At 35.8% G+C, this 12,251-nt stretch overlaps 1 pseudogene; it reads right to left on the bottom strand.

Moving 5' to 3' along the window:
* Positions 1-9,690: 9,690 nt before the first annotated feature.
* LOC149139218 (uncharacterized) lies at positions 9,691-10,782 on the bottom strand (annotated as a pseudogene).
* Positions 10,783-12,251: the final 1,469 nt, after the last annotated feature.

Below are 12,251 nucleotides of genomic sequence, written 5' to 3'. Positions count from 1 at the left end.
TGAGGGTTGTGATTCCTAGCATGATTATATTTGTTTCATAAATATCATTATTGTTTTGTTGCATAGATAAAGTTATGGATCATTGTATTCTGTTTTGTTACATCATTTGAAGACGATCTAATAAGAAGAAGATTTGGAAGGGTTTTCCCCATATTGGGTTTTGCCCTAGTCTTGGACCAATCCTTGTGTCTCTATGTGTGTGCATGTTTATCTTCTACTATTCCTTTCTGTTCCACTGCATTGATGATGATGGTGAAGTTGTTTATTTCTATATAATTGCATATGTTGATGTATAATGGTGTAGATCTAAATAATGTAATGATGATATGGGGTGAAGTTAATGTATTAATGATGAAATGCAATTATCATAGAAAAGAACAATGTCACCCTAAGAAAAATTAACATGGTATCAGAGTCGGGCTAAAGAAAATCCATGGAGATCACCCTGATGATGACACCATTGATGGAAGCAAGAAGAGGATAGTGGAGACATAAAATAATTCTAAGGTTTGAAGAAAACCATAGGTAACTTAATTATTAGGGTTTGATGGATTCTATGAGATTATGGTTGAAGCGAAAACCTTGGTTTATGGAAACTATATGAGATATAGTATGGTCAATGAGAAGATCTCAAGCACTTGGGGGAGATTTGATGAAGACCTAGATGGGATAATCCCTAGCAGATATGTTTAAGGCAACATTGGCATGTGGACCATGGATATTGATGGCTCTTGAAGATTGGTTCAAGAGGGAGAGGATCACCTCTCATTCAAGATAAGTATTTCTTTACTTATGATGCTTCTTACTTGTTATACTTATGGATCTGATGCTTATGTTTATTAATTTTGGCATATGTATTTGAGTATATGGATATTTTTAACCTCCTTGATGAGATTAGATGTGTAGATACTTCTTGAGGATCATTTTGAGATTCAGATATGGAAATAAATAAAGAGGTACTTGATGAAAATATGGCAAAGTGCTTTAGGCGACCTATGACCAATGAGTAGGTGCTGAGGTATTCTAATACCAAAAGGTATGCATGGTATGTTGTGTTTAGCTATTGGGTCGATAAGCCCTAAGGTATGATTAGAATGTATCTTTATTTACTATGACAAAAATATGCACTTAGTGTTGAACATTTTTACCTTCTTGAATTCTATGAGGCTATCTAATGTTGATACATTGATACACTTGATGTTTCACTAACATCTATGATCTATCTATTGGATATCTTGATCCTATAAATAAGGCTAGCATCTTGGCTCTAGAAAATGATACTCTTGATACTTGTCATGATGGATTTCATATAGAATGATAGTTCATTGACTCCTATACATGAGTCTACTAGTAATGCTTGCAATAAGCATGATGGAAAGAGTGATTAACACTCTTGTTGTTTTGATAAAGCTTTATTGAATGACCTAATTTGATCTCATTGATCATGAAGTGCATGGTAACCTTGATGTGAGAGGTATAAGTGTAAGACTGATATTCCAAATCTCTTACTACATGTGGTCTTGTTTTGATGGCATATGGTTAAACTGGATGTAGTAACTTGATGGAGTGACTTGACAGAAAATGTTATTGTGTTCATAATCTTTCAGATATGATGTTGCATATGTCTATTGCTTTGAGTCTAATCCTTTGATGAAATATTGATGTCATGATGTTGATATCCATATGCTTATGATCTAACAGATCTATTGTTACTTGAATCTAGTAGAGATAGGTTGATGACATGAATGAAGATATATGAAGTAGATCCCTAGTCAGAGGGAGAATCATTTTTCAATACTCTTACTCATACTATTATTTTCATTAGGTGTTGCTGAAGTATGATTTATTTTCATCTCACAGTATTGATCTATAGCAAAGTATTAGATTTGGAGCCCTTACTAAAATTAGGGTTTTTTCTCTAAATGCAATCATAGATCTAGGAGATTTCATCCCTAGACACACTCATGTTAAGGCCTAGACGGCGTCCAGGAAGCTAAAGTTGCTCCCATTCTAACCTTAAGGGATCTACCAAAGTTTTGACTATTATTGACCATCATCTGAAGCTATCTAAACTCTCAATCATAATTTCCTTGACATATTTTGTCATTGTTAATTGATTTCTGAAGTTGTTGAGTTAAATTGTTGATCATATAATGAATTATTGTGCATGAAATCATATGGTCACCTAGAAGATATCAGTACCACAGATGTATTGCAGATAACAGCAAGATCTGCTAGCAGGAAAATCTTGAATGTTTTCCATAACATGAACATGCATATTGAAATTATGTTTGCAGGTGACTAGGACATACATGTAGATATGTCACTATGTTTGTGTTACAAGAGGCTGGCATGATTTGGCATTACAAGTATATATGAAAAGTTTTTTGGAATGATGGTTGAAAATAACTTTGAATTGATGATTGAGATGTGCTTTGACTATATATCTCTCTACGATAGCAATTTGGACTTGACCTGATGTCTAGTGATTTGATTTGATTATTGTTGATTTGCCTTGATATCGATACTATGTGGGCATGATGGCTTATGTGGAAATTGGCCTCCTTGTTCTTAGCACAATGGTTGAAATAATGATAGTTTTGATTCAGCATGAAAGTGGAACCTGCATTACTCATCCTTGATGTATGAATTTGCACCCAGTGACAAGTTAACTTGTATTATGATTATGAGAATGACTTAATCAGGTTCAGATTGATAATGAATGACTTGTTGGCATGATGAAGTCATGATTTTATATGAGCTCCACCTGTCTTCTGGTTGAAAGTATCAATACTATGATAATGATGAATTTGATAATGGTTGTGATTTGGCTTATAAAATCTGTTGAGTTTATTTTTTTGTCGATGGTACAACAATGAGCTATGTAAGGATGATTATGTTGGCTTATCAAGGCATTATGCTTAGAGAATTACAATCCACATATGTTTATATTTGACAGTTATTTGATGAAGTTGGGATGATGAGTTCCAAGGTATGGTTTTGATATTGGTCTACTTGTGACAGGTGATGAGCCTCTGATGATCTAAATCAAAGGGAGATGGCTTATGAAGCCCGAAATAATGTATCATGGCATGATGAATTGATTTCTAGAATTTTGGAAAGAAATTCCATATTGCAAATCTATTGTAAAATGTTTTTGAATAATGAAAATTGCAAATCCTTGGATACTTTGATTTGAAGTTCAAGATGCTGTTGAACTTGACATGGCATCCGATGATTGAAACATTGATGTTCCGTTTTTTAACATTTGTGTATGTATGATGTGCATAGAACCTTAATGAATTCATGAGTGAGTTGCTCCACTCACATAGAGTTGCCACCAAGCATGCTTTGAAATATCTACATAAGGTGTTCTAGTTTTGAGAATGAGATATTTCACCTATGATATGTGTTTTCACAGATGTATTGATGATATTTGAGATTGTTTTTTTTGGATGTTGCTTTAGTATGTGATCTTCAATGATATCTTGGATAAGATGTCCATAGAATCACTCAAGTTGATCATGATGTTGCTAGCATGGCTAGTTGTGAGGCAAGATACAGAAGCTCCTTAGAGATTTGTTTGAGCATGATTTGGATATGACATGGATACATTGTGATGATCTGAGTGGAAGTAAGTCCCATATTTATAGTTAGGACCAAGTTACTCTCATATATTGAGACAGTGCAGTTGTTCTAAATAAGCTCAGGCTTGTGTTTGGTAGCTCCTTGACAAGGAGGATGATTATCGTATCCTTTTGTGATTCATATGATTATATATGATCTTACATGATATTCAATTTGATGTTTTGTATGAACAAGAAACAATTTTTATTGAGACAAGTTGATAACAAATTCGAGTATGATGAGAGCAGCGTTGATCGAGGACACTCCAAGCAAACTCTTCCTACCCTAATTGAGCTCCCAAGGTGAGGAATTGACAAAGAGGGCTCTTGGGGTTGAGGGAACTGGACAATAGGATGTCACCCCTATCTGTTACCCAGGGTTGAAGAATGTTTATGCCCTATCTTTATAGGGTTGGTGAATAATTCTCCCCTCTTGGTCTTTGTAGAGTATACCCCACTTGGCATCATACCCTCAAGCATGCCAACTTGATAGGAATACCACTCCTCATTTTGGCCAACGAGTTGAGAGTGTACTTGGGGTGTACAACCCAAGTCGATTATGATGCAGGTGTTCTACCACATGAATATTATGGTTCGTCAATGGGAAGATCAGTAGGCAATAGGATGGTTTGAGATAACCTGATATGATTCTGAGTTGAGGGAAATCTCCCTGATGAAATTCCAGGGTCGAGGGTGTACTCCCCTGTGTGATGAGTTATCATATTGCTCAGTATGTGTGGAAGCTATTGCTCCCCAATATGGCTCTAGGTTGAGATGTGGTCCTTGATGATATGCTCTCTAATGACGATTTATGATGATATTCTGGGTAGCAGCCTACTAGCACAGATTCTAGATAGCATCCTAATGAATAGAGGGTGCTAGCTTGAGCTCCCCTCTGGTAATAAATTCTTCTTCTTCTAGATTTGATAATGTCCAACATACAAGCAGGAACAATCAAGTGATAAGAAGGAATAAGAAAAGGTTAGATCAAGATGTACAACGATGATTTGTGATGATGAGACACTTGAGATGGACATGACATGATTACTACATTTCAGATATGATCTGTGATGATTCATGATGACACTTGAAGATTCCAAAATAGTAAATTGTTCGATCAACAGATATTGGCATGTGGAATTATCCCTAGTTGAGAGGGATTGTTAATTTTTTTCATCTGCAATAAAATTCCACCTTGGACAGCTCAGATGATAGAGACAATGACTTTATTAGATTCCTCTTTTTGAGAGAACCAAAATCGACACAAATATCACCTAATTTGGTTAAGCGAAAGTTAAGTTTTGAATTATTTTATTCATTCATTCATTATGGAATAGGTCGGCCCTAACCACTTGGGTAACTACTTGGGTCAATCTCAACCCCAAGTAAACCCTCAAGAAATCCTATAAAAGCACGTGACTTCAAGTTCATTTCAACACACTTAATCAAGACATGTTTCTATTCTCCTTTTTTGTTTCAGCTCACATAGGTTGGCCGGAAGGAGTTCACATAGGGTCAAAAATTACAGGTGAAAGATTCACTCTGGGTTAGGGGTTTCTGGACCTCGATCCCTGGCACAGAACATAATTTTTTCATCTACAGTCGTAGGCACAGAGTAGGCAAGAAAGCAACTCTAGCTTTTTAATCGCTCGAAGACAGTTCAGTGAGAGTAACTCTCGGTTCATAGGTAGAACAGAAGGTTTCGGTCCCCGGTCACTCACACAAGGTAGTCGTAGGAGTGACCCTGCCATCTCAGTCGCTCACACAGTATCAGTAAAGGAGAAACCCTGCCATCTCGGTCGCTTGCACAACAATGATAAGGGAGTGACTTTGGATTTTATTTATTCAGTGCCACAATCACTCGCATCAAGACCTCATGAGAGTGACCCTGCAGTCATAGTCACTTACATACAGTGACTGAGAGAGTGACCAAGGAGTTTAGGTCGCACACAAACAGTTTTGATGAGAGAAACCAAAGTTCAGATCTAGGGTTTGATATCTTGGCTTTAGTTGACTTCAGTGATCTGGTAGATCAAGGTTTCTCTCTACTATTATACAAATCTTAGATCTGTATTTTTGATTTGTTAGTATCCACTGCAAACATATGTATTGGGCTCATTGAAATTAACAACCATGCTCAACAGTGTTCAACATAGTGACAATAGTATAAAACAGTTGACATCAGTTTGTGACAGCACATTACTGCCATCAGTATGAGGGTTTTGATTCCTATCATGATTAGATATGTTTCATAGATATCATTATTGTTTTGTTGCATAGATAAAGTTATGGATCATTTTACTCTCTTTTGTTGCATCATTTGATGAGGATCTAAGAAGAAGAATATTTGCAAGGGTTTTCCCCATAATGGGTTTTGCACTGGTCCTGGACCAATCCTAGTGTCTCTATGTGTGTGCAGGCATTTCTTCTACTATTCCTTTTTGTTCCACTGCATTGATGATGATGGTGATGTTGTTTCTTCCTATATAATTGCATATGATAATGTATAATGGTGTAGATCTTAATAATGTAATGATGATATGGGGTGATCTTAATGTATTAATGATGAAATTCAATTATCATAGAAAATAATAATGTCGCCCTAAGAAAATTTAACATCATCGTCATCATGTTGTTCAGCCCAACTACCAACTAGCTTAGACTGAAACTAAGATAGCGACTAAGGCTCCATCTTGAGAGCTCTATATTTCTCTCTCTCAACCACCACATCTCTACTCTATGAACTCTCTTCCTTGTTTCTCAAGGTTGCACATGCATTAACCTCCAATTTTTAGAATTTCTTGATCCTGACACAAATCTTCTTGACTTGTCATGAAGTAGAATGCTTGAGGTAGGCCTTCCCTTTTTTGAATACTACATCATACCCTTTGTCTTCAATGGTTTCTACTGAGATAAAGTTTTTCTTCAATCCTAGGGCATACATAATATTCTTGAGATGGAGAAGAGAACCAAACTCCCTCTTAAATCTTACTGTACCAACTCTTTTGGTCATGTATCTTCCATCATCTCCAAGCTCAATATGGAATTGCATGTATTTCTCCTCCAAATTACTGAAGAATTATTTATCCCCTTTCATGTGGAATGAAGACCCTAATTCAATATACCACACACTACCTCGAATTGAGATTGTTATGCAAGATATCAAAGAGAGATATAATTTGAACTGAGAAGAGAGTGCTTCTCCTCCTGTTGTTATTATATCATGCTTACCAGATTTCTCGTTTGAACATTTTGTAGCATAATGTCCAAACTCACGATAATGAAAACACTTGATCTTGCTAAGATCCTTCTTTTCCTTGCCTCCATTCTGAATAGACTCAATTTTTCCTTGGGCCTTCTTTCCCTTGGCTTTCTTCCCTCTTCTAGCTAAATCAAAGTTCTTGTCATCTTTTGTCCCAAATGAGACTCCATCCCTTATGTTCCTCCTTATCTATTCCTGCACAAGATCTGACCATAGTCTCTCCCAATCAGGGAGCTTATCTTTGTCCTTCACTACATCCTGAAATTTATGGCAAGAATTGTGAATCCCAAGAAGAGCAAGGCTCACAAGATCTATTGGTGAAATGTCTCTCCAACACCTACAAATTCATCCCTCACTTGAGAATACCTAGATGGATATGTAATCATGGGCTTATTCTTTCCCATTCGAATGTTCCTCAATTTTTCCTTCAAATCTAATTTTATAGCTTCACTACTACTTTCAAAGAGATCAGTAAGGGCCTTCCATATTCAGAATGTTGTATCCTTACCATGGAAATTTGGAACAATATGGTCAGTAAATTATTCTAGGATCATCCTCCTAGCTTTGGTAGTATCCTTCTTCCATTGAGTCAGCTATTATGCATCTGATGCAGGAGGCTTAGGAATATCAATCTTGATGTATTTCGAAACCCCATTATCATCTAACACAGCCTCCATTATGTCCTACCATGCAGAAAAGTTTGAATTCCCTTCTAGGGCATGCTTTGTCCTCAAACCATAGAAAGACATGATTCCTACACTTGTATAATTCCTACACTAACTAATCTTCTCTTAAACACACTTCGAATATAATCAAGTAACTTGGTATCTATCCTTTTTGTTGCTCTAATACCATGTAGAAAATCCTTGAAACCTTGCAACTTCTAATGAGATCAAACTGATAAAAAAAGACACAATATTTCTCTACCAAAATTACGTGGAAGGAAAACAATGAATAGAAACGCAATCACACATAGAACACAATAATTTATCTTGGGAACCCAAATAAGAAAAAAACATCTTGCTTGTCTTAAATCAACTGAGCAATCTGATCTACTACATAGAATCTGCTTAAGGCCTAAAGTTCCCTACAATATTGATTAACTCTACACAAGACTTTCACAACACTTATGTAAATAAGGCTTGCTGGGAGCTCCTATTTCCCAGCTCAAATCTACCCCTAAAAAATAGGAATTTCTCCTATTTCCTTGCACAATTCCCAAGAGAAATAACTATGCTCTGATCCTCAAGCCTCTACACAAAAGCCTGTGTGAAATAAATAAATACAATTGTGCCTTTATCCAATATCAGTAAGAAATTTGAATTGCATGACCTACTAGGGATCATTTTAGTAGTTGCTACTATTAACTGAGAGTAAGTTGAGTTAACACAAATTCAACTACTCAACTAAACTCACGCCTATCTGTATTCTAGAACTAGAGATTAGTTAATTGACATATACTAGAGTTAACTCCACTAGATAGCTATTTTTAGCCATCAACTAGTCCACAACTCATTGAAATCCATCACTTTAATTAACTGACAATAACTCATTGATAGGCCACATCACACATGTTAACAGTCAACTAACTCAAGTTTCTATGAGACAGAATTCAAATTAGCATCGTTGACTAAGGCACAAGTCAAAAAAGCCATTCCTTGCTACATTTTCAACAATATTAATAGTCTTGTTTGTCACATCATATATAATTTTTTGTTTTATCATAGAAAAAAAGGCAAATAGGCATAATTAGATCTATCTATGTTATTCACATATGTATTCAAATACGTTACATATAAAAAAAATTCACTTGTAAAATTAATATTATTAATATGTGTATGACAAATTATCATATATATGGTTTTCTACTTAAAATTATAAAGAATAGAAAATTGATTCACCTTAATATAATATTATTAACATTATAAATAAGGTAAGTTGTGAAGCAGCAAATCCCAACCAGTGACAGAAATTGAGAATGAAGAAATCTATAATTGATCACCTCAAATTATGAGGTAGATGAGGCAGAATTGTGAAGGTAGTGGAGATGGTGGCAAAGATGAAGGCCTTCATGAACATTTATAAATAGGTTTATTAATGTTCTTCTACAACTTGGATTCCACAACCAATGACAAAATATGTCACACACTATGGGAGCTACTTATGTGAATTTGCATTTAGTTTCCTCACATAAAATTAATTTCACTCATTGATTGTGTGGATGGAGAGAGAACACCCAAAGCATACCACTCCAATACTAACTAAATAAGCAACAAATGTGCTCATTTTCCTCTTGAGTCTGATGTCCAGAAGCTTAGGATATAATTGTAATACAACTAGAACACAAATATTTCAATGTCAATACTTAATAGAACTTTGGTAACCAACACAAGGTATACAATAATGCGTTCATGTAACACTTGGAGATATTTTCTAAGGTTTATAGTGATCTTGTTGAAGACAAATGGTGCTCTGAATTTGCAACTGAGCATGTATGCAATCCAAAGTCCACAAATAGTCCAATTGAAGTTGTGATTTGATATCTACATCCTTAAACAAAAATATCTAGCTTAATAAATAAAAACCAAAAGGGTCACTAATAGTTGAATAAAAAAAGTCTTGCTAATCTCGATGTCTTTATTTTAAAATCCTTATGAAAATGCACCCACTTCTTATAAAGGCATATTGCAATTTTAATATTCATGGTAGCAATAATATTTACCCCCTTAAAGTTGATGTAAATGTATTATTCATGCAATTAATTCTGATGCATATAAAAGCAACTGAAGATGAAGATGCCACTTACAAATAAACTAGATTTGCAATGTTCAAAAACATCATAAGAAATAGCTTGTCCTTTGATCCAATCTTGTTGAAATCAAAAACCACCAGAACAAGCTCCAACATGAGCAGCAAGCCTAACTGAAAGCTGATAATCAATATCATAAATATTTCGCGTTGGTGGTGCTCTTGTCTTCGTCCTTGTGCATCCCCATTAGGGGTTCCATGTCGCTTATGTGCTTTTAGCAGCATGATCATTTTGAGGAATTGGGTTTGCTCTTTGGGTGGTCACTTCCATAAAATAAGTTGCACCACTAGCCAGAAAAAACACCAATTTATGAAGAAAAGATTTCATTAGTTCCAAAGTTCACACATCTCAATCAAGATATTTGTTTCAAGTGGAGATATAAAGAGCCAAGGGGAAATAACATGGAGAGTCAGTGTGCCAGGAAGTTTTATGGAAAAAAGATTGAACCACACATATTTAACTTCTTTCAAAATTAAAGGAAGATATCCACTCGCTAACCCTTGTAAGACCAAGAACTTATGACCCTAAGAAATGTGAAGGTAAGACCAAGACCTTGCTTACCTTCATTAGAAATTAAAACTAGCGAACCTGATGGAAAGCTAGTACAAAAGTTACTTGTATGAGTTAAATAATTTGGTCATGTGAGGTCATAATAAGGGAGGGTTGAAGCTGGGGTTAAGGGTGAGCACACTTGACTAGTGGATTCTAGAAATCCATCCCCTCATTAAATATTAAAACAAAATCACTTTTGTTGGAATTTTTGGGGTTTTAAATCGAAAAACGAATGAACCAAACCCTATGATGCAGAAAAATCACATTGCATAAATTTTTCATTAAATTCAAGCAAAATTTTTAACATTACAGTCAGTGAGAAGCAAATACCTAGAGGCGGGAAGTGTGTAAGCAATGGGAATAGGTCCACCAAGGTAGAAATCTAGCATTTCCCCATAAAAGGAAGAACTCAACACTTTACAGCGTATATCCCTCCACTTTTCTATTGGATTGTTAAAACCCATGCAAGATACATGTACCCAAATACTGGAGGGCCAAACCAATTAGGGCACATTGGTAAAATTAGTGTTCATCTGAAACACATGTGCATATATAAAGTGATATTTAATAATCACTTTCATTTCTATAGGTAAAACATGGGTATAGATGCAAGAGTACAAAGAGCTATCAATCATACCATTGGTTCCCAAGGAAGTGGAACTGAAGAGAATACATTTACAGACTTAGACACTTGAACTAGATTTCACATTTCATGAATGACAGTGATTCTATGCTAAATCACAATAAAAATGTATTTATCTTTTAATTATATGTCTTAATTATTGGGTTTTATCTTTTATTGGACAGATATGTCCCCAAAAGAAATGTTTTCGAAATTATCTAAAAAATACAATAGCACAATTGATTGAATTCACATCTTTAAAAACTTTATTTCCTTAACACTGATAAAGCCACCACTTTAGATCTCATAGTAGCCACATTTTCAAGGTCATTTGTTTCTTTGCATTCCTTTTTCCCCTAGGAAAAAATCGTAATTTTATTCATGTTGATAAAATTACATTTTGTAGATGCTTATAGCATATGCAAATGGCTGAACCTGTAATATCAGGCAGCGGACAAAAATAAAAGCTCAAAATGACAAAAAACAGATCCTGAGATGACAAAAATAAATAGTAGATGTTAGCAGGCCTATTTCCTGCCTTTTTTCTTTTCTACTTTACGCCAGACTCCAGTGCTGATAGTAGGATCAAAAACAGCAAGTTGGTTTTCCTCTGAGTGCGCTGGTTGATCTTTATCTGAGTCCGATCCTTCTGGGCTATGGGCTCTTTTGTTTCCGCTTATTTCCAATTGTAAATTTTGCTGCTGCACCGAGCTGTGTGTCTCCAAATCGGGCTTCTCAGTACCTGCGTTAGACTCTTCCCCCTGTCTCATTTGTGTATCTGTTGGTTCTGTGTCCAGTGCTTCCTCCTCTAGTGGTTCCGTATGCTGCCAACCTTTTGGTTTTTTCTGTTGTTTCTTGTTCCCTTTTGACTCCCTACTAGTCAATGGACATGCGTATTGCAGGTGCCCTGTCTGCAAACATCTACGGCATCTGAAAGCGGTGTTCTCGTAATCAAGATTTTGCGTCCACAGTGAATTATTGAAATTCAATGTGATGTGATCTGGCAATCCTTGACTTAGATCCACCTCTACACATATTCTAGCATATGTGAATAATCCCCGTATAGCTCTGTCTTCATCTGTTTTAAGATGTTTTCCTAAAGAGTTCCCAATGGCTGTTAATGCTTTGCGGTGCCAAAAATGCAGTGGGAGGTTATGCAGCCTTACCCAAACTGGTGTTGTCGAAACAACCATGTTGTTAGCGTCAAAGTCCGGGAACCAGGGGGTGATGAAGAGGCCAGCACTTCCCCAAAACCAAGGCCCCTGGTTAATGATGTTGTCTCGTTCCAGTTCTGTGTTAAATCTGACTATGAAGAAACCCTTAGGGCACAGGTATATTTCACATTTGGTTGACCATGATGTAAATACCCATTGATGCAAT

Source organism: Pinus tabuliformis, chromosome X (assembly GCF_031772625.1).
Source record: "Pinus tabuliformis cultivar Carrire ecotype Pingquan chromosome X, CPIR1, whole genome shotgun sequence".
Classification (NCBI taxonomy): Eukaryota; Viridiplantae; Streptophyta; class Pinopsida; order Pinales; family Pinaceae; genus Pinus; species Pinus tabuliformis.
This window is presented reverse-complemented; position numbering and strand designations above follow the sequence as displayed.